The sequence below is a fragment of the Anarhichas minor genome, unplaced genomic scaffold, assembly GCF_050575085.1.
Source record: "Anarhichas minor isolate MPS153535 unplaced genomic scaffold, ASM5057508v1 ptg000024l, whole genome shotgun sequence".
In the NCBI taxonomy this organism is placed as follows: domain Eukaryota; kingdom Metazoa; phylum Chordata; class Actinopteri; order Perciformes; family Anarhichadidae; genus Anarhichas; species Anarhichas minor.
Window position 1 is genome coordinate 18,355,729 of NW_027466470.1, and position 25,501 is coordinate 18,381,229.

Sequence of the window (25,501 nt, forward strand, 5' to 3'; positions counted from 1 at the left end):
CTGTTTAAATTCATTATATCCTGGAGGCATGTCGAGGATAATCTGCTTGTTTTGTCTTCAATGCCTGTCTCGAAAAAACAAACTTCATTTTTAACTGGTGTTTATTCCCATCTTTCTCTCCCACCCTTTGTGTCCCTTACCTCTCACATCTTTCCACTTCCTGTTTCCCCCTGTTTTTCCTTTTATTGGTCTTTGCTTTTGTTTACATATCCTCTCTTCACCCCTTCTCTCCGTCCCCGCTCACCTAGCTCCACACCGACATGGACAGGAACGATGGACGCACCAAATACGTCCTGCGAGGCGAGGGGGCCGGCTCGGTCTTCGTGATAGACGAGAAGACCGGCAACATCCACGTCACCAAGCCACTGGACCGGGAGGAGAAGGACGAGTACCGTCTCATCGCCACGGCCACCGACAGGCAGACGGACCGCGCCCTGGAGCCCTCGTCGCAGTTCATAATCCGGGTGCAGGACATCAACGACAACCCGCCGATCTTTGACGATGGCCCCTACAGCGCCATCGTGCCTGAGATGGCAAATATAGGTACCGAACGTTGGGAGGGCAGTGTGGGGAGGAGAGTATGGAGCTCAAAGTGTTTGTTGTTGAATAAATAAACAAGACATTAGGTTATAATTAATCGAAAGAACAAATAAATATAGAAAAAATAAATAACACAGAATTTAACTTTCATTTAAAACTCAAGTAATTGCTGTGAAAACTAATATCGTGTATAATTAAAAATGAATTATTTTTTTTTATGTTTAGAAATGTTTTTTGTTTTTGTTTTTTTTAAGTCTGTTTTTGTTTCATCATGACATTTTATTCCAATGGCACTTTTCTTTCATAATGCCACTTTTCATGGCAGTGGATTGCCTCGCTCACCTTTCAGCCAATTAAAATATGCCCCCAGCTGACTCACCAGTAGTGATGTGCAGACGGACTCTTTTCACGGAATTGGCTCCTTCGAGTTGATACGTGTAAATGTGTGGAACCTTTTTTGATCATTTTTTGCTAATTATGGTCTCCTCTGTGACACGCGTCTTTAACAAACTTCTCTTCAGAGCATTACCATCATGAAGCTTTCAGGCGTCTAAAACAACAGGCTGAATGATGTGTTTCCAGTAGATCGGTTCTCCGTGAAGGGAACCAGTGCAATGCTAACTTCCTGTTGGCCTAAAACAATATATCATCCCTGCATATTATTATACATACTTCATAAGTCTTATTTACTCATTAATATTGACCACTTTGGGGCTCCATAGAGGAGAACACATGCTACAGTTTCAGATCGTTTTCTAATTCCTGTGTCCTGAATTGAATTCTTGTCCGTAAACTGATTTTGTTTACAAGGAAAGCTGCCCGAAGCTGTCCTCTAATACGATCATCTGAACTTTCTGCTGCGATGTGACTCGCTCACTCGTCTACAGAAACACAATTTGTTGCGTTACATGAATAAATTGCTATTGCAACACCATCTGCCACCCAGACAGCAGTGAGTCGTTACATTTTTCATTCAAGATAGAAAGGTGATTAGGCTTAATCTTTCGAACCAGAAGACAACACCGAGGGCCCCGTTATTAGAGTTTGACCAGGTAACCTTGCGCAAAGCTGAACACGAGGTAACGTAATTACAGTCCTGAATTTGAAGAGGTTGCTCATTCGGCTGACGGATCAAAAGTTGTCCTTCGCGTACATTTCTTTATCTCATCGCTCTCCGTCCTCTCTCCTTTCTGCGATTGAGTAATGAGAGCAGAAACCTTAGAGAAAAAAATCATCTTAATGGCCGGGATGAGAACTTACCTCGATTGACCGTTTTTTGAAGTCCCATTCTGTACACAAAGTAAGGCTGTCGGCCTTTTATTGGTTTGCTGTTTAATCAGAATAAAGTACCACTACTGTCAAGCTCCCGAATGACGGATGTCCTCCTTGACCACGGCTAGACAGCGCGCTTTATTAGTTCTATCCCATTTCTCTTATTCCTATCCTACAGCTTTGAACAAGCAGCCTGTAAAACCTGCACAAAAAAAAGAATGTGAAAAGTGCAAAATATCAATTATTGACTGCTAAACGACAGCAATAATTGACTCAGCGTTGGAAACGTTTTATACCTCTGTTAAAAGAACTGTAATAGAAACAGGTATTATGTTAAACGCTTTGACTGGGACATGAAGTAATATTTGAAATACAATGTAAATATGAGGTTTAGACAGCTGCGGCTATACAGCTGTTATGCAACACACGGCACTGATGCAGCATTACTACCTGCTAGGATTCCATTCACAGTCTAATGCCTTTTTATTCACAGCCTGTTCAGCCTTCATCAAATGTGTATTGTAGAAAACCTGCTGCAATGTAGTAGATTCAATACATGGATAGTTATCGGAATACAAAGTTGAGCGAGGGAGAGTTTATTTACAACTCAGTATTGAGTCTGAATACTGAATGCAGAGCTTACTGCCGCGGATGGAAATGATTCCTGCATTTTGATGGACTCTTCTCCAAAGTTATTGGTTTTTAACGCTGCGTTCACAGCGAAAGTGCTCCCATGTGTCACAAAATAGATCTAAAACACGAGAAGTTCTGAATTATTCAAATGCTTCTTTTTAAATCTACATTACAAATACCTATTTACAGGATCAGTTCTTTAAAGTCCCTGAAAAAAGAAGTATTTTTGCAATCAGCTCCTTACTGTGAGAGATGTGATCCTACTAGGGCTGTCACAATATCTCATTTTCACTACACAATCGTCATGGCCTAAATAATTCACAATAGCGTTATCGCGATGACTTGACATGGCCATCGGTTTGATCTATAGGTTGAGCAGCCTCCCACTCGAGCTAGCTTAGCTAACTCACCCATCGGCAGTAACGTAACTGTCACCAGCGTCATTTAGCAATTTACTGCACTGACGGTGAAAATTCACATATCTTACATGCCTCAAATTTTAGTGGCAGTGTCAGCGGCGATGACGCGCTGCTGGTCTGGTTTCTAGCTACGAGCCATAAAACTCTTCTATTATATCTTTATCTTCGGGCATGGCAGGGGAACAAATCAGCTTTTTTTTGGATTTACTGTTGGTTTAACCAACTACGCGGCAACGATTCTGTGTAGCGTTATAAATTTGATTAAATTATAAGTCTGGAGACATGTTTGAACTTCTACTGAAAGACTTGTTACCTTATTTAGTCATGAATATTTGTTGTCAGTGGTTTTAATGCAGGAAATAGGCATAAGTAGAAGGATATGATCATCCACGTAAACAAACATTGAATGATTCCGTGGGGATTTATCACAAGCACGTACGGACTGAAGAGAGCACGTTTTCATCAACAGCGCTGTGGCTTATAGTCAAGGTGAAGTTCTTCACAAGGTGAGAATTCGTCAGTAAAATGAAATGTGCTGACATTTCCGCCGGTCTTCATTCAGCACACTTCAGCTCAGTCTTGACAGTTTAATTTCATTGAGGCGAACTGATATTGTATTCAAAACAAGCAACACGGCATGCCTCCAGCAGTTTTCCCCAAATTAGAGCACTTAATATTCAGAAATATAATTAAATGAAAACAGTTTAACCTGCTCAAGGTGTAATGAATGAACGACGCGGCGACGCGTGTCCATATGATGTGTTTATAAGAGGCCTATTTGATCTTCTCCGCGTTTCCCTTTAGGCTCCGACGACTTCTGCAAAGTCAAAGGCACTCTGAGAGCAACTGTGCAAACATTTACTAATGTATGAGATCTGGCAAACTGGCAGGTGGGGGTGCAAGACGGAGGGAAGTGAAACATTCCCCTCTGTATAGTTTTCCTCACAGCTTTATGTCCACGTAGCAATCTGCCCTTTTCAGATTGTAACACCTCGATATAGCTTCTAAAGGGCCCTCAGTGCAGTTACAAGCTAGAAGCGGCACAAAGTGAAGGGCACCTGCGCTGCTACAGTTTCTAGAAATGTAGGCCACGCGCTTCACCTCAATGTAACCGTCCCCCGGTCTCGTACTTTGTGTACGAAGTGTGGATTCATCGTGAAAGCACATGCAAATGACACATCTGACGTCATGGTGGAGTTTTATGTGAGCACTCAAATGCTCTTTTTTCTGTCGGGAGCAGGCGGGTCGGCCGGCGCTGCGCAATTTTATTACTCTTTCGGCATGAAATCGCATCTCTGTTTCCTGCCTGCTCGGACCAGACAGAGAAGATTTCATGGCTGGAGTGATGGGCACACAAGCACACAAGCACACACACACACACACACACACTCACATCTACAAAACGCCCCAAATCAAACTCGGATGCAAATAGAACTCAAATGCAATGCAGGCTAGATTAATGAGTGATTTTTAATAACACTGTCACCACAGCTGCTGGTTGGGGCTGCGAGGTATTTTCCCTTTTGTTGATTAAATACCTTTAGACATGATACAGTGCATTTGCACTCTCTAATTCAAACGATGTGGAGCTTGTAATTATGCACAATCCGAACAGTTTGGGTTATGATAATAAGAATTTTGTTATTAATATTATTATGGGGAGCTCCCAAGTTATGTAATAGTGCAAATGGCTTCTTTTTTAAAAAATATCAGTATGCAGTTGTGGCTTGATTGTGCGCATTTAAATGTTCTAACTAACTGAAAACAACATATTTAATCATTTGAGCATAAAAAAGTAGGAGCTGTAGAAATAGAAACTTGCATTGTACTACATAATCTTTCTATTAGGGATTCTTGTATTCATATTCGAGTCGTGTGTACCGCGTCGCTGCTTCGGGATCTGCTCTCTTCCAGAGTCTCCTCTCGGCTCATTAGGAAGCTGTCGGGCTCTTTTTAACCGGGATGAGGAGCTGACGCGATTGGGCAAAACTGGAAACCCACCTACGAGTAATCTATTCCGCCCACCAGTTCCGTATTCATACCGTTCCAGCCTCCATTACACATCGCAACGCGAACCAAGAATTAGGTGCTCACACCCACCACCTGCACTGGCAGCCCGTTGCAGAAAAACATAGAGCCCTCAGAGGTGATGCACTGCGAAACGCTGTTACTGTGGCAGAATCTTCAAGAATGAAGAAATTCAGCCACAACGACAGTCATGGAGGAAAAAAAATAAAATAATAGATAAGTGGGTTTCTGGGGCTAACACCTTCAAATCCATCAAAAGTCTATCCTGGATACCTCAGTCAGCACAGCTGAGGGTACAGTTTAGAAATGCATGCTTAAACACCGCACTGTTTCCTGTTGGCATTGATGTATGGCGGTGTCCGTGTATCAGATAATGTTTATCCCCCCCCCAAAAAAAAACACAATACAGTATATCAACTAAATTCATGAGAACAGAGTGGAGGCATCCTCCGAAAGCAGAGGAGCCGTTGCACACAAACACCAGAAATGGCCCTTTTTTTTAACCCCAATTTAATAAGAAATTACAGAGGATTATAAAATTATCTTCCACTTTGAAAGAAGTCATTTTCATTTCATTTCCCCCTGAATGGCGGTGACAGTGAGCATGTCACAGCCACAGTGACCTGAGTATATTTCCGTGACTGAGGGGAGATCATGTGCAGTGTGACAGCAGTGCTTGGAATAGGAATGAAATAAGAGGTAGGGACAGAGGTAGTTTCTTTTTTCCTTTTTTTTTTTTGCAGTGAGATGTTGGAGTGACAATAACTGCCTGCGATTGTAATTCAGAGCATGACTGCAGAGTGCCTGTAGGAAACAGTTTACATGAAGAAAAAGTACTCTAATCTCCATTTAAATTCCGCTCTGCCCGTTGAAAATGGCTTCTACTTTGAGGAGCACTCTTGCTCTTTTTTTTTTTTTTTTTTTATTTTTTTTACAGCAGGGAGAATTGCTTTCAGGAAAACTTTTGAATTTGCCAGAAAAGATGCTGGTAGCTTTTATAAAAAAATAAATAATTCACCCTCTAAAATGGTTACTTTAGGGCCACACCTGCACCCAATTGTTTAATTCAGATTAGAATAATGACTCTGCCAGCAGCCTGCTGGAGCAGAGGCCAGGGGAGGAGGAAGGAGGGGGATGCAGACGAGCACTATTTAGTAATCCTATCGGCTGCCTTGCGAGTGTCTGCTCCTCGTGGCGGCTCAGTCTTCAGATTGAGTTGTTCAGTCAATCACGGATTTAATATTTACTCCACGATTCAATATTTACCAAGGCTCTTTGCAGCACGCGTGACTGAGGAGATATAGCTCTGCTGCGAGGATCCTATCAAAGACCTGTGATACATGAGATATTTAAGGATGGGGGGGGGGGGGCGGCGGCGAGACACTGATGCGATGTGCAAGCTGGAACCGAGCCAGTCCCCCCCGCCCCAGCTTGAAATTTGTGCCTGCAAAGTGTTTTGTGTCGGTTTCACCCGACTGGGTATAACCATCTTGCCAGATGTGTACCTGCATTCTAGGAGAATAACTCACATTTGAAGTTTAACCTTATATGTATGTAAACAAACCAGCGAAGGACTCCTATTCCTTTTTTCCCCCGAGAGGACAGACGTCTTAACACGTGCTCCAGAGGGATGCATGTCAGTGCGATTGTTTGATCCCCGCCGAGTGTGTCTGTGGCTGTACAGCACGGCTGGCGGGCTGCATACCAATAGGCTTGCCTCCGCCTTGCACTTGTTGCATCAACCTTCAGAGTCACACCGTTTGATCCCTAAGTCTGATTAGTTTTTCTTAACTGCTGTCAAAAGAAACATTTCTGTCTACTTATCTACTTCTGCCCCCCCCCCCCCCCCCCCCCTGCACTTCTCCACAATATCTATAGTAGAGGAATAAAATAATAATGTGATTCAATAGCAAACACTATTGCTGTGAGCGAAGCTGGTTTGGTGAAGGAGCGCTTTGAAATATAAACAGGAAAGTGCAGATCGTGTTTTAATAGTATTGTTTTTTTTCTAGCTGGCAAGAAATGGAGAAAGAAATCAAAACTTAGCACGGATTTGAAATAATGGCCAGACATCTGAAAACAAAGAAATCAAGGTTTACGGTTTAATACCAACCTTATGCTGCTGGTGCGCTCGCCTGCAAATAAAGCGGTTTAGACGATTTGATGTCTAAACTGGGAGTGCTACATCACGACTGCTTGTGTTTCTTGCCTTCTCGGGTTTTATTGCGTTGTTGTTGCAGATCTCAGACAATCCAGTAAGTTATTATAACCAACAGGGGTTACTGTGGTGGAAGAAGTACTCAGATCTGTAAAACTAGAAGAATACTCCAGTCAAAGTCTTGCATTCACAATCTCACTCAAGTGTTATTGTGAAAGTTTTACCAGCAGATGTACTTTGCAGATGGTTGAGACCCAAAACCGGAATTATCTTTTAATTTAGTCACTTTTCCACTGTGGCACAAAGGAGTCTCTCTCTCAAACACACACACACACACACACACACACACACACACACACACACACACACACACACACACACTCTCCACCTATCTTCCCCATAGTGATCCTGTCATGGCTTTGATCAGAAATAAAGTAGCAGCTGCTCCCACAAATCCATTCTTCCTTCCCTATCTCGTCTGTCTCCAGTCCCACTGGGAAAAATATTTGCACTATAATATAGACATATGCATACATAAAATGTGTTTACTGTATCAAGTATATATTTCTTTCCAATACCCCCCCTCGCCAAACTGACACTCCATGAGCCGTAGAAAGACGATTTAAGGCAGTGAGCAGGAGCAGGAAGGCCGTGGAAGAGACAGACGGTCCGATTGAGACGGGGAGCTAAAGGGAATTGGAGACGGAGATGAAGAGAAATGAAGTGAGACAGAGGGAATCGAGGGGGGGGGGGGGGGGGGGGGGCAGGGTGGAGGAGGGGGGCAGCGAAGGGAGGTGGGGGGATAAAGTATTTGTCACACTGCCGTCGGAAAGAGATTGAAAAAGGAGTGAGAGAGGAGAGTGGAGGTTGTCTCGATATAAAGCTTTCTTCATATGCGTTCTGTCCACTTAGCTCCAGCTCTGCCATGTTTTGACTCTCTCCTTGCTTCCTTTCTTTCCTTTTCCTTTACTCCTCTCTCTCCCCCCCTCCTGACCTCTCCTCCCCTGCAGGCACGTCTATAATCCAGGTGACAGCAACAGATGCTGATGACCCAACTTATGGCAACAGCGCCAAGCTAGTGTACACACTGGTGCAGGGCCAACAGTACTTCTCTGTAGATCCCCAGACAGGTGAGTGTATTTACATATCCGCATTTGTGTGTGTGTGTGTGTGTGTGTGTGTGTGTGTGTGTGTGTGTGTGTTTGTGTGTGTGTGTTTGTGCACGTTCCCTTCACAACACACATGGGCAGAGAAATGTAAAAGATGCACAGATGTCTGGAAGCAAACACACACGCGCGCGCTGCAGAAAAGCAAATATACTCAAGATGTCGAAATGCAAAAAAACACACAAGTGAATTCAGGCCCGAGTCGTGAAGACACGGCTGAGCATGTGAGAATGGATCGACATGATAAAACAAACACACACACACACACACACACACATATACACATACATGTGCGTGCAAACAAAGGTGGAGCGAAACCTCCGAGAATGCGTGGAGCTGCATGCACAATCAGAGAAGCACACTTTTTTTTTTTTTTCTTGCTCCCTTTCACTCGGTTACTCTCACAAAATCCATGCACACACACACACACACACACACACACACACACACACACACACACACTCATTCAAACTAACACTTTACCCCCTTGTGCATCCCTTGTTCTCTTGTCACACTTAGTCATCCATCTTTCACACTTCCCTTTTCCCCTCGGCCTCAAACACCCACCTCTAAAACAAACACACACACACACACACACACGTATCTCCCCCCCCCCTCTCCCCAGTTCGCTCCGGTATGAGTTGGCAGAAATGTATTCATGCTGCCAGTTCCTGTATGCGCACAACAAAAACCCAACAGGACCCAATGTTATTATTTCTGGATGACGGCAACACAAGAAAGACATGTGTTCAAAAGAGAGACGTCAGCAGAAATGTTTGTGAACTGTTGCGCGGGACAGATTACAGAGGGCCTCATAGGACCCGCCTGATTTGTGTGTGTTCTCGATATGCCTCCGTGTCTCGCTTGTCACCTGAGGGCGAAAAAGTTTTTTTTTTTTTCCTTTATGTTCAATGGAGGGTGCTTTATTTATTTATCTATCTCATTTTATTATGATTACTTTTTTTTCTTTTTTAGCGTCGCACCTCAGAGGGAAATCATTGCTCGGCTAACTCAGATATAGAGCTCTAACTGTCTGACGCTTCAGATGCCATTTTGATCGACGGCGCACACAGAAACACTTAGCATTTAGCTCACGGTGAGGCTGCCGAAGCTGTTTTTTTATACCCCGCGTGTGGGAGCATGTCCCTGCATGCGAGCGTAAATTTTGCCCACGCGACAGGTGGCCGATTGGTTGGCCGATACTTGTGTTTCCCTCACTGAATGTGAATCTTTAGTAATTGATTGCTTTGACATGCGAGGACCTCTGCAACAAGTGATGAGAGCCGCGACACATTTCCAGATGCTAATTGTGGAATATAAACCCTAATCTCGCCCGGTGTGTATTAGCCGTGACACCGTGCTATCAGACCAGCTTTGGTATTCTGAACGCGTCCGCTCTCTTCTCTCCGCTCCCGATATATATCTCCCTTTTTTCAATCACTCCGTTCCTCGTCGCCTCCATCACCCAGAGGTCTTATTCAAACCTCACGCTCCGAGGCGAGCGCGTCTGCTCACACATCCAGTTTTTGTTTTGCTCATGAATTCTGCTCAGAAACCCAGACATATATTCCAGCGGCGTCGTTAGCATTCAAAACAAGCCCGCGCCGAATGTGATTCACCTTGAGCCCACCGTCGAGTTCATCCGGCCCGCTGTTTGTGGCCGACGTCGGGCGAGAGCAGCCAGGCACTTGTATGTGCAAACATCCAATCATACGTAGCAGAATGAGGCCATTTGCACAGAGGAGGTGATCGATGTCGAATGCCTGTAAGTGATGTGGCTCGGCGTGCTATGGAACATAGCGTGAGATACAGAACCAGATTTTACGCTCTGTCAGCATGTCTGGTTGTCGGTGTCGGGTGATTTATCTCTGCCATACGAGCTTCTTCACATGTCTGTGTTTATATATATGTGTGTGTGTGTGTGCTTCTGTGCGCTTTTAACGGGACATTAAGTAATGCATTGTTGCTGTCAAATGGAAACTGGGTGTCTCCAAAAAGCTGTCATATTGTCAGGAAAGGCAGTCAAGTCTTCAGCCTGACGACAAGGCGGTTTGACGTTGTCCAATAGGTTTTGAAAGGGCTTCAAAAGCCCCAAGAGTTCCAGGAAGAACTTGATCTGTCAATCAGAGTGAAAGCAGTTTAAATACTATATAATGGAAGCTATGGCGTTTTCTTTTTTTTTTAACACAGCAACAACTTTTATATTTATATTCAACTTTATTTCCACATGAGGCCATATAGCAACAAAAACAAATACAACAAAGAAACTAAATACAATACGAGGACACCAAGACGCAGGTATAATCATTGCAGTTCAAAAGTCACTCGTGGTTAAAAAACATACAGATGTTCCAATGTTTGCAAAAACAAGAAGAATACCTTGTGTCGCTCTGTGTTGGCTCAGTTAAGGCCTTTACGATTACATTTTCTGAGTCATTCGATCGACAGTTAAATTTGTAGATACAATTCCTCAACACAGCACGGAAGGTGGGAACATTACGAGTCACAAACACATTACTAGCACTTCTCCATCTTGGAAGCTTGAGCAAGATTCTGAAAGAATAGATCGAGGAACAGCTTGTTTGTGTGTACTTGAATTAAGTAAAAATCGCAGTCGTCTTATTGCGACGAGCAAAATACAGTCATAGAAGTGGGAACCGCTCTCTAATGTCAGGCTTACTTTATACAGGGGTAGCTGTGACTAATGGAAACACAAAGGCCTACTAAATGATTTATCATTGCTTCATAAATCGGTAATTATAGGTTTCTGAGTCAGGTACAATATTGATATTTGAGAGGTTTAGGCTTTTGGGTTACCCGGTTGCAAGACAAGCCATTTGTCTGCGGCGTATCCTACTCTGTCTTTGTATCTCTCTAATCGCCGGGCAATGATTCGCTTTACCGGTTACCCTTTAGAGAAGAGACGCTGAGCATCTGGACCCACCTCCGTGAAATAACAACTTATTCATTTATCCATTTTTAACTGCAGGGTAAATGGCTTATTGGAAAGCATGAGCCCCGCGACCTTTTTATTAACGACTTAGGGACATGTGTAAGTGCAGTCTTCAACAAGGGGTCCCGGCTCTCTCCGGTTCATAGCAAGCGATCACATCTGCTGTTATGCATGCTAATAAGTCCTTCATAAAAGGTCACGGTGTTGATTAAGACTCTCAGTGCACCATTTCATAGGCTACCTAGTTAAAGTCAGCTGCTAATCCAATTGCCTCTGAAAAAGGTGGGAGGTTTTGTCACAGCACAGTCTGAACTGTACGTTACATTGTCGATGAATTAAAGGGCCGGACTGACAGGCAAAGCAAGGTATTTTACAAAATACATGACACAGAGCCACAAAGCATTAACACTTGATTTATCAACCATTATTGAGGTCATTAGTCACAGCTTGTAAGCCTAATTGAAAGTGTTCTTTATTACAAAGTGATGCCTACGCATGCTCGGTGAAGAGCAGAACACGTTGTGATACCGCTCCTGAGACAGAGGATGGTCTGTAGTTAAAAAACAAGAAAGAAGAGTAGAACTGGACGAGATCCTAATGTGCAGCTTTTGTTCCAAAACGGAGCACCGGCCAGAGAGTGTATTTTGGAAGCCAGAGGGTTCCATGCCTGGCAATCGTCGAGTCATAAGTATTGATCGAAAAACCCCTTTTAGTCCAAAGCAGATGCATTGCGGTCATTTTGGTGCCGTCTCGCCACAGTGAAAAGCTCATTTTCCCTCTCTTTTTAAACGCTCCACGGCCCCACCCTGGCACTAAAATGTGTGTTGTTTTTTCCCGTGCGCTATAGGCATTCTGCGCACGGCCGTGCCCGACATGGACAGGGAGACCCAGGACCAGTACCTGGTCCTCCTTCAGGCCAAGGACATGGGGGGCCACCTGGGCGGATTATCCGGGACCACCACCGTCACCGTCCGGCTCAGCGACGTCAACGACAACCCACCACGCTTCACCCAGAGTGAGTAACTCGGCAGCACAACGCAGCCGCCCCCACGCGAGGGGGAACGAATGACTCCCAGTATAGACAGGCAGCACAACATAAGAGCACAGAATGACTGTACGTTGACAGGCTTTTCTATGCTATCATATGTACAGTAATTGAAGACCCAACCAAACACACACACACACACACACACACACACACACACCATGCTGTTTGCAAATACTTCAATTATGGTCTGCTTTACCCAGCTCGGAGCACCAGACCGCCGTGGCTTCACCTCATCAGAAGAGGCGAGCAGTCAGTCACTGTATAGCACCCAGAAATGACTTTTAATGACTTTGTTGTGCTTTGCGCTAACTTTATAGTTCTCATTATAAGGGACACGCTATGAGAGAAAAAAACAAACACCGGGCTGCATAACAGCGTAAACACAGTGTTTGTTTTTTTTAAGCCCCGAAAGCAGAAGCTTTCAGACCTTTTTGACCCGCAGGTCCTGTCAGGATTTTCACGGCAGCAGTCAGGCAGAGGAGACTCCTCTGCCTGAGGACTCCTCTGCCTCAAAGTGCCTCATCAAACATTCAGTCAGGGATTTCTCTCGCCTCCGCCACGATAGATTCAGCTGCTATTTCCAACTCCTTTCACATTACAGGAGAAGATTCCCACAGCACCGCTATTTAGGCCGAACCTAATGGGCTTCCCAAATAACTTTTTGATAGCGTTTAACCTCATTTCACTGTCTGTGATCGTGACGTTATTTAGTGCAAAGGGAAGCCGCTGTGTGATTTATATTGTTGATGAATTAGATTGCATTATCCTGTGGCCTGGTCGATTTCGCTGCATTAGTGTAAACTAAAATTGAACCAAATTAGTGATTGATGCTGGTCGCCGTGAGGATTTTGTAATCAAGTTGAATTATTAGACGTTAATGTCCGAGTCATTCATTTAGTTCTCCAGAGGGAGACTGGTCCTAATGCTGCCCTGCTCTGGCGTCTCCGTGTTTGTTCCTGCTGTTGTTGGATGGAGTACACCGATGCGTCTCACAGACCGATAATATCAATCAATTCCGTTTTTGTCATACCTCCTAACTTGGTAGGTGCGTCCTTTATTACCTCCAAAAGGACAAGCCAGTTAGTCCCCGTAATGAATGGGAATGAAAAGAGGAACCAGGCAGCCTCTGTGGTTAGAGTTCTTGTCATCCTTCACACACTGTCATCCTTTCTGCCATCTCTCATCTACGCAAGATAATTGCTGACCTTTTTCCAATTAAAGTGAAAAGAGTCAACGCTGTATTGCTTTTTTGCACAATTCCATTTCATTTGGATATTTAGAGGGGCTGATGGGAAAGATAACTTACTTTTTCCATTAACGTTTTTGCTGAAATTGAGATAATAAAAGATACATCGCATAATTTCAGGGAAAAGTAATAATTATTGTGAGGGTTGAATGATTTGACGAAAAATGTGCGATTGTGATTATTCTGAGCAACAATACGATTGCAAATTAAAGTTGTTAATTATTTTTTGATAATGAAGCTCAAGGCTTTGTATTGTGGTCTACATACTATTAAAGAACACAATCGTTCCACATGAATAGAACCAGATAACATGCTGCTGCTTGTTGTTGACGTCCTCCAAGGATTCAAACCAGCCAGTCAGAAAAAAGTCAACTTCTAAATAGACTTGACTGTTCTTTTGAAAAATTTACCAATTTAGCCCTCGCAGGCCCATTATACTGATATTACCTGATAATATTCAAATATAATCATGCCATTTAAAAGTGTCATTTTATTGAATCAATAGCATAGTGTGTTGTCTGTTTGTTTTATCATAGAATAGAGTAAACTAAACTAAGTCATGTCTGACAAATTGATGACATCTGACTTATGACCCCTCATGATACCATGGGCGTATAAAGAGAACTGGATACAACTGTGGACGCTGCCCCTTTCATTCCTACGACAGTTCGACTTCGGAGAATGAAATTATCTTCAGCATTTCGCTCGTTCTCAGGTTCGCTCACATGACAGTAGGACGGAAAATAACTCTGGATCCAGCTATTAGTGCATTTTACAACTAATAAGACCAACTGATTTAAATAAAGGCATTAATGTGTTCGTACTGAGAAGTTGATTTACCTAAAAAAAACTAAATATTGGCTTAGGTCCAGTCGTCTCTTTCCCAATATAATTTTATGGGAAAAAAAGTATTTTTGGGCCCAATGGCATCACGTGGCGGACCTGGAAGCTGTAATTTCAGGGTTTGGCCACCATGACAAATTTGGCTTCAAAGCCCGGCCCTCTTCCCGTGGGCTTGAATGATTCTGTTGACAGCTCTGCACTTTAGCTGCTTAAGCTAACGTTGACGTTAGCTTCCCGGCCTGACCGAACAGGCAAGTTAGCACCGTCCAAAGAATGCCGAATTAGCTGTTATCGGTTCCTATTTGCAATGTACCATAGAGTGTATAGACAACTGGATTACTTTGATACTGGAGACAACTTGATTCTAAGGCGGGTTCTGGAGCTACAACATGTGTCTTCTTTCTGGTGTTTCTCAATGAATTTATTGACATTCATAGGCGATAGACACTGGAGATAATGACATCTTCGGAAAGTATAAGTCACACTGAAAACTGCGTGTAAGCTCTACATGTTCAGAGCTAACTACTCCAAGGAGTGTGAATTATGATGCAAACTGTGGTAATCCGGAGCAAATGGTTTTAAAGTACCTTAATGGCCTCCGTGATGTGTGTGCCACGGCCGCTGCTGCAGCTCCAAATGCTGACTGTGAGGATCAGCGGGCCAAATCAGCCGCCAAACTCCACTAACTAACTTCCAGTTGATTTCAGGGCGCCGGCGTGCACCTGTCCCTTTCAGATCATGCAGCACCTTGGCCTCGAGTCTCTCTCTCTGCGTACTGTGTGAACAAGGCGACCCCCCCCAAAAACAAATCTTCTAGTTGTTTGGCCAACACAGAATTAATGTTAATCAGCTGGGTAAATTTGTCGGCAACAGTCGTCATTCTAGCTGGCAAAATCAATGCTTGGCGACTAAAACTTTCACCTCCTACAGCTTGTTAAGACGCTGTTAATTATGTAATTTACAGTTCATATCTTTAAAATGCACTTTTGACATATGAAGTAGTACAAAATGAATCTGCGGGTGCAAGAAAAACGCCGTCAAGAGCTGGGTAGGCACGCGCTGAGGGTTTAATCCAATAGACCGCTGGCTTTAAAGCCAAAATTGAACTAATGATGGCCTGGGGCTGCGAGGTTTGTTGGGCGAACTGAACCTCCATCAAAGCTGATGTTTTGGACCGGGCTGCTCCGAGGACCAGAGGGCTTCTTGGAGGAAAACTGGGCTCATTCTGATCCGTCTGGGTGACGAGGAGCCTCGTGGCGCTAACGTCTGCTCTTAAATCTCACAGTCTACCAAATGAGTCTTGTTGCCTCGACTAGTTTTTGCTGTTGACTGCTTGATGTGTGTGTTTCTCTCTTTTGTGTGTGTTTCCCTGATCCTCCGCTTGCCTTTTTTTTTCCGTTCCCTCACGCGTTCGCGTGAACACCATCAAAGCGGGCCGCCCCGCCGCTCTACTCAATTACACACCTGAGCTTCTAAAAAGACACCCCTCAAATCCAGCCCCCCGCATCTCCCAAGGTCAACGTTGCTTATTCCTCGGGACATTCACCAAAGGGAGAGGATTACACCGGAGCGCACCAAGCAGGTATCGGCTGTGTATTACAGCCTTAACAAGAGGGGGGAAAAAAGCCCACCCTGCTTTGTGGGCTTCTTTTCTCACAGCGCCCTAGAATTTCTCCCAATCCAAAAACATGATTCCAGGAACAAAGTGGGTTTGTTATGCGTGCGGTTTTTAACGCTGTCTGGGGACCTCCTATGCCCGGAGGAGGCGGTATAGCGGAGAGAAAGTAGGCTACCGTACAGATTGAAGTTGTTGTTCGGTAAAATGATGATATTTTTTCAGACGGCTCATTGGCAAACATAACGGTCTAACCACACTTTCCTTTGGGTCTCATTATCACAGGGCTCCAAACGTATTTGAACAGTATCACGTTTTTTTTTTTTAATGTTTTATGTTTTAGCTCAGCCGCTTTAAGCTTTAATTTTTTTTTTTCATCCAAATCAAATGCACTTGTTAAAGGTAGCGGCGCTTGTTTGAACATCTCAAGGAGACAAATATTTAGACAAAGTAATGTTTTTTTTAAGTAACTAAAAATGATGCAAAGATTATATTTCTAAGTTTTTTCCTGCTGTATATACTCAGTGGACTACATACTTCCCAGTGTACCCGAGACACATGTCAGACTGCGAACTGGTACATTTTCGTTTCCCACCGCTCCTTTAAAACTGGTAGTAAACGAAGCAGACGGATGTAAAAAATTGTGCTAAAGGGGAGTTGCTATTACCGCCTCATTCCGCGTCGACTCCCTGCCTGATTAAGCTCTTAATTATGGCAGTGCTGTGTGGAATACATGCTTGGCTAATTGTCTGAGAGTAAACAAGGGTGTTGAGAATCAAATCACATCTCAAATGATCAACTTCCTGTGATAAAAGCTTCAGGATAGGCACAGCAGATGACTTCTAACTCCGCTGGTAAATCCATGGGGAAATTAAGACGATGGGACTTCCACGGCATCATATGGCTTTGTAGTTGGGCCATAATGTTGATGTTGTTGGGCTGATGTGTAATTTCATACCCCCTCTTCCATGTAGTCATTTATTCAGACATGTTTTTCCATGTTTACTGTTGCTGAATAATTTATGTGTGTGTGTGTGTGTGTGTGTGTGTGTGTGTGTGTGCTTCACGGCTGAATTCTCTGCAAGATTAATTGAAATTAAAAGGTTTGGGCATCGGCTGGAAGTGTACCTAAAAAAAAAAGATAACCACTTAATGTAATACGAAGAACCAACTTCTTTATTCTAAACCACTCTGGAAAGTAGGTTATTTAGGAGGATACCTCTGGAATACTAACATATTGACATTGTTAAAAAAAGCCTTCTTAAAGAAATGGATTTTCCATCGTATTACAGATTATATTGTCCATAAAATATGGAATCAACAAATGCAGCAAACATGGCACCCACCATTACCCTATAGTCTCTTTTTTTCTTACCTCTTACATACACAGAACCAAAATTAGACACAAATATTGTCTCGTAGTTTCAGCAATTTCCACATTGACGAGTGAGGAAACGATATGCAAGACAGCTCAAACCAACGCAGGAGAAACAAAGGAGGAAACGCGAGCTCTTCACATCTGGAAAAACACAAAAATAAACATGGCCCAGTTCTTCCTGTTGCATGAGAACATTCCCAATATTGCAACAGAAAACAGGCTTATTGCTTTGCTTATAATAAGCACATATTGATGAACAGCAGATTATTAACAACTGAGTGAAGAACAGGTGAGTACACTGTAGAAAGCTGGTTAAAAATACACAGAATAGCAGCAGAGAGTTCTTTCTCACCTCCCAGGCTTTCCTCTGGTTTGTTTCAATGTTTTGTTTGTGAATGGCCGGCTCAGTCTTTGTACATTGCGCAAGATTTCCCCGGACTACCTGTGAATCTTTACAACATGTCTTCTTCAGGACTTTAAGTTGAGCTCATTCTTGACCTCGAAAGAAGCAATTTCTTTTGAGAAAACAGTCCCGTCCAGCATCCATTCGCTTGTCTTTACGAGGAGCTTTCAACCACATCACACAGCATTTAAGCGGATGAAGTCTTAAAAGTCTAATGGGGGGAAATCATAAGAGCCGCTGAGCTCGCGACGGATACATCTCCATGACAACATATCGAAACACCTTGTGAAAGAGAACCACGAACTCTGACTTTTTTTTCTCAAACGACGACTACATTTTCAAGGCCATGAACCAAGATTCAATGCTTAAGACTACGTGTCCTTTGTTACTTCTTCACCTTTTGACCTTTGCTTATCCTCAAATACGTTATTGGAACAGTCCTTGGAGTTTATTGTGTTTTTTTGTTGCCTGTTGTTAAGAAACCGTAAGTACTTTTTTTGGACACTGCTACAGTTTATTTTCCTCACTCAGTAGATCGAGCAGTTCAGAAGATGAGATTCTGAACGAAGATTATGTTGTACTCTTTATTGATCCTCCTGCTGTGTTTATTTCACACCACAAAACAACATTTCATGCATAATTCTGAACAGAGAACTACCTAACAACACGCCGCAGTAGAGTAGAAGAAGAGTTCTGCTGTAAAAGGAGAATAATCAAAACCGCACCGCCTTCCAGATATCACTGCTTCAGAATACTTCAACGTGTACGAGACGACCTTGGCTTTAATCAAAATCTTCTAAATCTACGACTTTCAGAGATGATTCGCGGCCGCGTTCTCCTATCTAAAATGTCGGAGAATTGAAATGTCACTCTCCGTGTGCTTGTTCTGGGTGAAATGTCAACATTCGCTGAGTGATCTGGCCCGATCCCCTCTCATCTGGACGCCAAGTGCACCTTCTTTATGAATCCGGAGGCCGTCAAAAGGCCAAAACACTCACTCATCGCCTTCCCACAGTTGGCGCGGCACTTTGTTACAGTTTAACTACACACACAGAAACTCCCCGGCGCATCCGGAGACTCATAACTTGTGCTCCTGCAACACTTTGCTTTTGCTGCCCGGCCTCCGAGACCTGTTTGAATAGCTACAACTCTGCTTTCGTGACAAGTCCGCAGACGGAGACGCAGGTGCCGGTTCCCGTTTTTTATCTGGCTTCCGAACAACCTTGGCTTGCCAACGGTGCCACATAAAAACGTTGAGGGAGCCATCACTCTCCCGGCGGTTTGATGGATGGGAAGATAGACGGGCTGACAGATGACTACATAGGTAGAGCCGATAAGATCAGTGTCATTTTTATACGGCAGGGAGATGAGGGGGAGAGATAGAGGGGGAAGTTGGGAGCAGGGCTTCATCATAAATATTACTAATTCATTTCCCTGAAGAGCGAGGCTACAGCAGAGAGAAGGAGAGAGAGCGTGAATGGGAGGAGGCGGAGATGGGGAAAGAGGGGGTGTGTGCACGTCTTCCCACGCGTTGGTCTATTTCGGCTCTCAAATGTGTAGTTTTTATTTGTTTCTTTTCGTGAGAGAGAGAAAGGTGCAATAAAGTTGTCAGGAGAGCGAGACAAAGGGGAGACGCAAAGAGGGAGTGGGTGAGACGGGAACACAGAGGGAACGGAGGAGACAAACGTACAAGAAAGAGAGCGGAGGAGTCAATGAAACGGAGGAAGTCAGGAGGGATAATCAGGGTATTATGTCATTTAGTGAGAATGTGATGCAAAAAGAGTACAGACAACAAAAAGGGATGAGTGGGTGAGCTAGAAGAGTACTCACTGAATGACTTCACCTTGTGTGATTTCTGTATCTGTTGCGTGAGCTTCTTCTGGAATACACCTTTGCATTTTATTTTATTTTTTTAAAGATGCACTCACGCATTCGGGTCACACACACACACACACACACACAGACATGCGCGCACACTAGCACTAACGGTCCGAGGGGACAGAGAGGCGACAGACTTTGTCGTCTCCTGTCAGGCCCAGAGACACACATGTATTCACACACACACACGCACACACACACACACACACACACACACACACATTCCTCTTGACTCCCACTCTCTCAGTGTGTGCTCTTCACACACCCGGTACCCTCGCGTCCCTTATCGCACCCCCTCCCATCTGTTCCTGGTTTAAAACGCCCTCCGTGCACAATCATTTCTAGTCAGCGTGGCAGAAAGAGTCTGTGCTGAGAAATCCCATTTGTCAAAGCGTCCCCTCTCACATATCCCGCCATAAACCACTGTGGCTATTGATAATGAAGGTTGGTGCCATCTGCCAAGCCATAGCATCCCGTTCCCGGGGTTAATGTCGGGCCATCAAAGTCTCTTCAAATACTGTTCTTCAGTCACGAATAAGGGGTTATACAATATTAATGCTTAGAGTAATGCTAATGGAGCGTTAAGTTGCCTTTTTCTGTGTTTTCATTGATCTTTCTATTCAACATTGGCACACTTAGACAACGCAGAGAATGGTGGAATCGAATTGCCACCAGTCGTCATTCCCTCTTGCATCCTATTTAGCAGTCGCATCACATTCAATAACATCTAATGCCTATCGAAAATAACTTGTGTCCTCCTCAATAAAGCATCGATAATGAATTTAGTTAAATGGCGTGACTAATGTGCATTTGCCGACGAGTAATGGGCTTATTGGAGTATAGGGGACGCGCTCGGGCCAACGAGGCCCAACTCGAACCGCCCACGCCGTCCCGTCCAATGATCGCCACCCACGTCCCCGCATTGTTTGGGCTGGCACGATGGAGACGTCGACTCTTTAGAATGCATGAAAGCAGAGTCCCGGGGGGCAAGCTCACCGATGCGTGAAGGATGGAGGAGGGAGACATCAGCACGGAGAGGGACGGGGATGAGGGGGGGGAACGGAAAGAAGAAAGGAGAGTAGCAAAGCTAATGGCTTCGTGGCGACAGTGATAATCAGGCCGGCTGAAAATCACTCCATCTCGCGCGGAGCTGATAGGGATGCTGGGAGACGGAGTGAGGCAGGTTTCTCCGGCGGTGCTCTGACGTGTCTGTTTACATAATGCACGAACATGTACGCTCCACATGAAAGGGAGTGGAATCACTGAGTGTGATTTATTATTACAAATGCGGGCGAGTCTGTGTGTGAAGACGTCCTCGGAAACACATGGTCTTCACATACTGTACATAAGATCTGTGCATGCAGGCAATCCCGAGGGGGGGGGGGGGGTACTGTAGCGCTGAAGCATAAAAAGCCCTCCCTGAGTCGGCTCCCTCACATCACGCTGCACAATTAGGCCTGCCATTGCAGTGCCTTATTTTTGCCCTGGGTCATCGGTGGCACAGTGCAGAGCTCTGCTGGGATAGAGTCCCCTGCCTGGGTATGAATGCCGCTGCAGCCCACCAACTCTGTTGTATTGTGTGTGTGTGTGTGTGTGTGTGTGTGTGTGTGTGTCCACTGCTGTTGAAGTTGCAAGGTCCGCCAACTGTCTTATTTTTTTTTGTCCTCTCCCCTCTCGAAATTCTGCACACGTGCACAAGCAAGCACACGAGGGTTTGAGCTGACATTCGAGCCGCGTCAAATTGGCGGCTCCTGCGAGAAATCCGCGGGCAGCGCTCCCGATGGGCTTTTCTCCCACAATCCCTTGCAGCCGAGAGAGAGAGAGAGCCCGTGGGGAGGGATTCATCGTGCAGTAATCGCCCGCATACAACACAAGGTTTCCAATAGACCTACACGCAGGCAATCCAGCTTTACGGAAACCCAAAAGGGTCTTAAATTCTCCACACTCGAATTTTCCATACTCGCAACTATACCTGCCACAGCGGAGGGAAAAACAGGGAAATATAAAACTTCAATAAACTACCCCCCCACCACACACACACACACACACACACACACACACACACCCCAAAATAGGTCCATTTCTGCCCCTGTCTCTTCTTCTCTTCCCACTGTCAAAGCTCGGGCTACTGTGGAAATTAGGTGAATCCATCACACTTCCTGCGGCAATGCCCGGACCCCTTTTTTCGCAGAGAGCCCACAGGAAAAGGCAGGGAGACGGAGCGCAAAGAGACTGTCTTTGACAAATTTATTTATTTTATTTTTTTGGAGCTACTTTCTCATCTGACCTGGCAGTGTGCCCCCTCACGCAGAATAATAGCGGCTAAAGCCATTCTCTTTCTGCCGAGCCATCAGTGAGCCATGGCGAGCCGGGGAAGAGGAAGTGATTTCCATGTTAATGGGAAACCTTCCCAGCAGCGTCGGAAACCTCTCCCTGCTCTCCCTCCCTCCTCACCTCTTCCTCGCTTCCCCGTCTGTTCCCCCGCATATCTGCCTTTACCTGCTGTCGTCCCCGAGCACTCAATCCTTCTCCTGTTGTCTCGCGACGTTACCTTTCACCTCTCAGCCTCTGTTTACTTCTCCTTTCTTCCCCTCCTCTCTCTCGCTCTCCTTCTCTCTCGCACGCTCTCTCCTTTTCTCTCTGTCTAGCTTGATAAATGGAGTCGCTGGACTGTGAGCGGCACGTCCTCAGCGGGGTGTGGCGGGCCGCTGCTAGCTGTCTCACATCGGTGTGTGTGTGTTTGGGTGTTTTTTATGGGGGGGGGGGGGGGGGGGTTTTCTTTCACTTTAGTCTGCCTATACGCAAGTGCAAATCCTGTTCCACACGCGAGCCCATCAAATTGGATCCTTGTAAGAAGTTGGACAGAAAAGAACACTCTCTGAGAGTCTCTTAAAATCCCTCATCCCCTGCCACCGAGGAACTACACCGATGTCCACTCAGCCGAACATGTACAATCCCCACCCATCTGAGGACCCATGAGCAGTGAACTGAACACGCTCCCTGAGGTCACTGCCAACCCCCTCCTGCCCTCTCCGCACTCTTGACCGTCTCCAGGGCTCAGCACGGCTGGAAACGGGCCAGCACGTCACCCCCCCCCCCCCCGAGATATGCTGAGTAGCTCCATCCACTACCGGTCTCTGTCGGAACGAGTGTCGCTCCCAACGTTTACGGCATCCTTATAAATCATAAATACACCACAACATATTGGGTAAACAGATGATCATCCTGTGAGCCAAACTGGTATAAAGTAAACTTTTGGGGGGATTCAGAGAGACAGACGTGATGCCAAGATGGCCCCCGCTGGGACTTGTGGGAAGCTGTGGCTTCCAGCTGTGTAAATAAGTTACAAATAAGCACAAGTGGCTTGCTGTAAACCAACAACTTTTGCGTTCTGTAACGAGAGCTGCGAGAGGAAGGGTGACGACGAGGAAAGAGAGGATATGGAAGGCCCGTCCTGAATGTAACCTCATATAGTCGCTCGGAGGAGGAAACCAACTGTTATCACGGCTCCAAACTCTTCATTGTCGCGCCGACTTGAAGAGAAAGAGGAAACATCCACAGTCTGGCTTCATATGAAAATATCCGTCTGGGTTTTTTCTTTGTAAGTAGTGTTTTTCTCTCCCCTGACATTGTCGAGAGCCGTGCACCTGCACCGCCATTGTTTAGAGCTGTGCGGAGGCTCCCATGTGGTTTAGCACATTGTAACTGCTGCACTTGCAATTACGGGTTCATTTCTCACCAGGCTTGTTTTTTTCATGCCACGGCGCATGAATGCAGAGCACGCCGCTTTGCATAAAAGCGCACTAAAGCGGCGGAGAGGGGAAGGGCTAGTTTCCAAATGTAATCGGTTTCACATAAACCGCCTCAAATCTATTTATCTACATCAATGCAAATTAGCCTCACAATCTGTGCATTTATTTTCATGGTGTTATCAACGTCTGCCACCATTATCTGGTGTTAGTTTGAGACGTATGAAAGGATGATAATTGCAATAAAAAACGACTTGGGTAATGCAACAACCACTTATCTTCTACTTCTCTTTGACTAATCTAAAAACCTATCACTCTAATCACAATGCATTGCAGCTACAATGTCATCAAGATCAGATTAATGCTATCTCAATCATGCTTCTAAACTCATACATTTTATTCTCTGCACAGATCTTCTCTCCTTCTTCTCTGACACGTTATGGATCTGGCCCGTATTCAGTCTTAACATGAAGTAAAAGTGCAGGGCGGTGTAGGACAGGAGGCGTAGGGCAGTGGTGTAATTGCTGAGTGCCTAATATTACAAAATGCCCACGAGACTTGGCTCGAATAAAGGCAGTGTAAAACTACGAAGACACAGCTTGTACTGTGCTGTCTATACGTTTATTCTGCCGGCCTGTCTGTGATGAGTTTGCACGATCTCTCTGTGACGTGCAGTTTAGGTTCATTGTGACTGTACAGCCCTGTAGCACACCTGTCCAATGTGAGCTGTGATTGGCTGCAGAGCCAACACAGGATAAGCAGGTGTAGATCACGGAGCTATAACTTCGATAGCTTAGTATCGAAGTTCCTAAGCCTTCACATAACAGATCTCCCGCATTTTGAATTTTTCCACTGTATAATATGTCAAACTGCAACTGTCAGGAAAAGTACACGTCATCATCATCAATTTGATGGTGCAGCTCAGAGAGCCCTTACCTTGCAGAGAATGCCAGATCCTCGTAATGTCAAGAGCTCACACAAAGAATTCATCTCGTCAGGCTTCAGAGAGGCGACGGTTCGTTCTAAACAACAATGGCAGCTCCCTAACAGGTTAGCGTAGACGCTGCAATAGCATAAGATCTGTCAGGAGAGAGTATGCCTTCATTGAAAGAAGAGCAAAGAACGTCATTTAAGGCTCTTCTCAGTCTCCAATGACGACTCTTCCCAGATGGTTCCGTGTAACAAACCATCTGGCGCGTCAGGTAACAGGCGTGTCGTCCTCAGAGAGGAGACTTCTAGCTGAAGAAAGCGTAGGGAGCTTCATCAGTAACTCTCAAGTCCTATTAAGTATGTTATTATTCCTAGGTTAACTTTCAGCAAAATTCTTGGGAGGTAGTCTGAGGGCGCTTTTACCTTTTTTGACACCTTTTTAGTGTCTTAAAACGTGCATTCTCTCAACCTACCAGCAGGGGGCGACTCCTCTGGCTGCAAAAAGAAGTCAGATTGTATAGAAGTCTATGAGAAAATGACTCTACTTCTCTCTTGATTTATTCCCTCAATAAACATTGTAAACATGAGTTTCAGACCTAGTCTCAAGTCTTCTTCAATACAGCATAATAATCATAATGCAAATTATGGTCCATTTAGAGTCAAATAGACCATAAAACTGTCCGATCAACTAGTCACCTGTCAGTCTGTATAACTTCCTGTTTACTCCCCTTGGTTTGTTTGTAAAAAAGTCAGTTTGAACAGGAACCGCACCAGAACCAAAATGCAACAAAGTATCATTTTGTTCCCTCCGTCCGGACCACATGAACCGGACTACAGTACAAGTGTGAGCGCACACTGAGACGCTTGATAAATACGGGCCCCTGATTGCGTTACCCGGACCCTCTAGCATCAAATAAAGTATTCAATCTGTGTAAATCACTTCACACAAACAAAGCCTGCAGGAATTGGTTCTCCTCCTCCAGCTTCTGCTTCTTTAAAATCTCATAAATTGATGCTTTTTGTCTCGAGAGGAAGCATTTCTCATGTCCAGTCTGCAGCACGCCTTCAGGCTGGGACAACACCTTGTGTTAATTAAACCCGACCTCTGTGCTTCTCCTGCTCTGCAGCGGAACATTCTGGAGGGAAAATTGGGTTTTTGATTTCCTAAAGCGGTTTGACTAATTCCATCTGGCTCCAGTGCTCGTCTGTAGTTGGAAAGAGTAATAATGATCCCGGTGATAA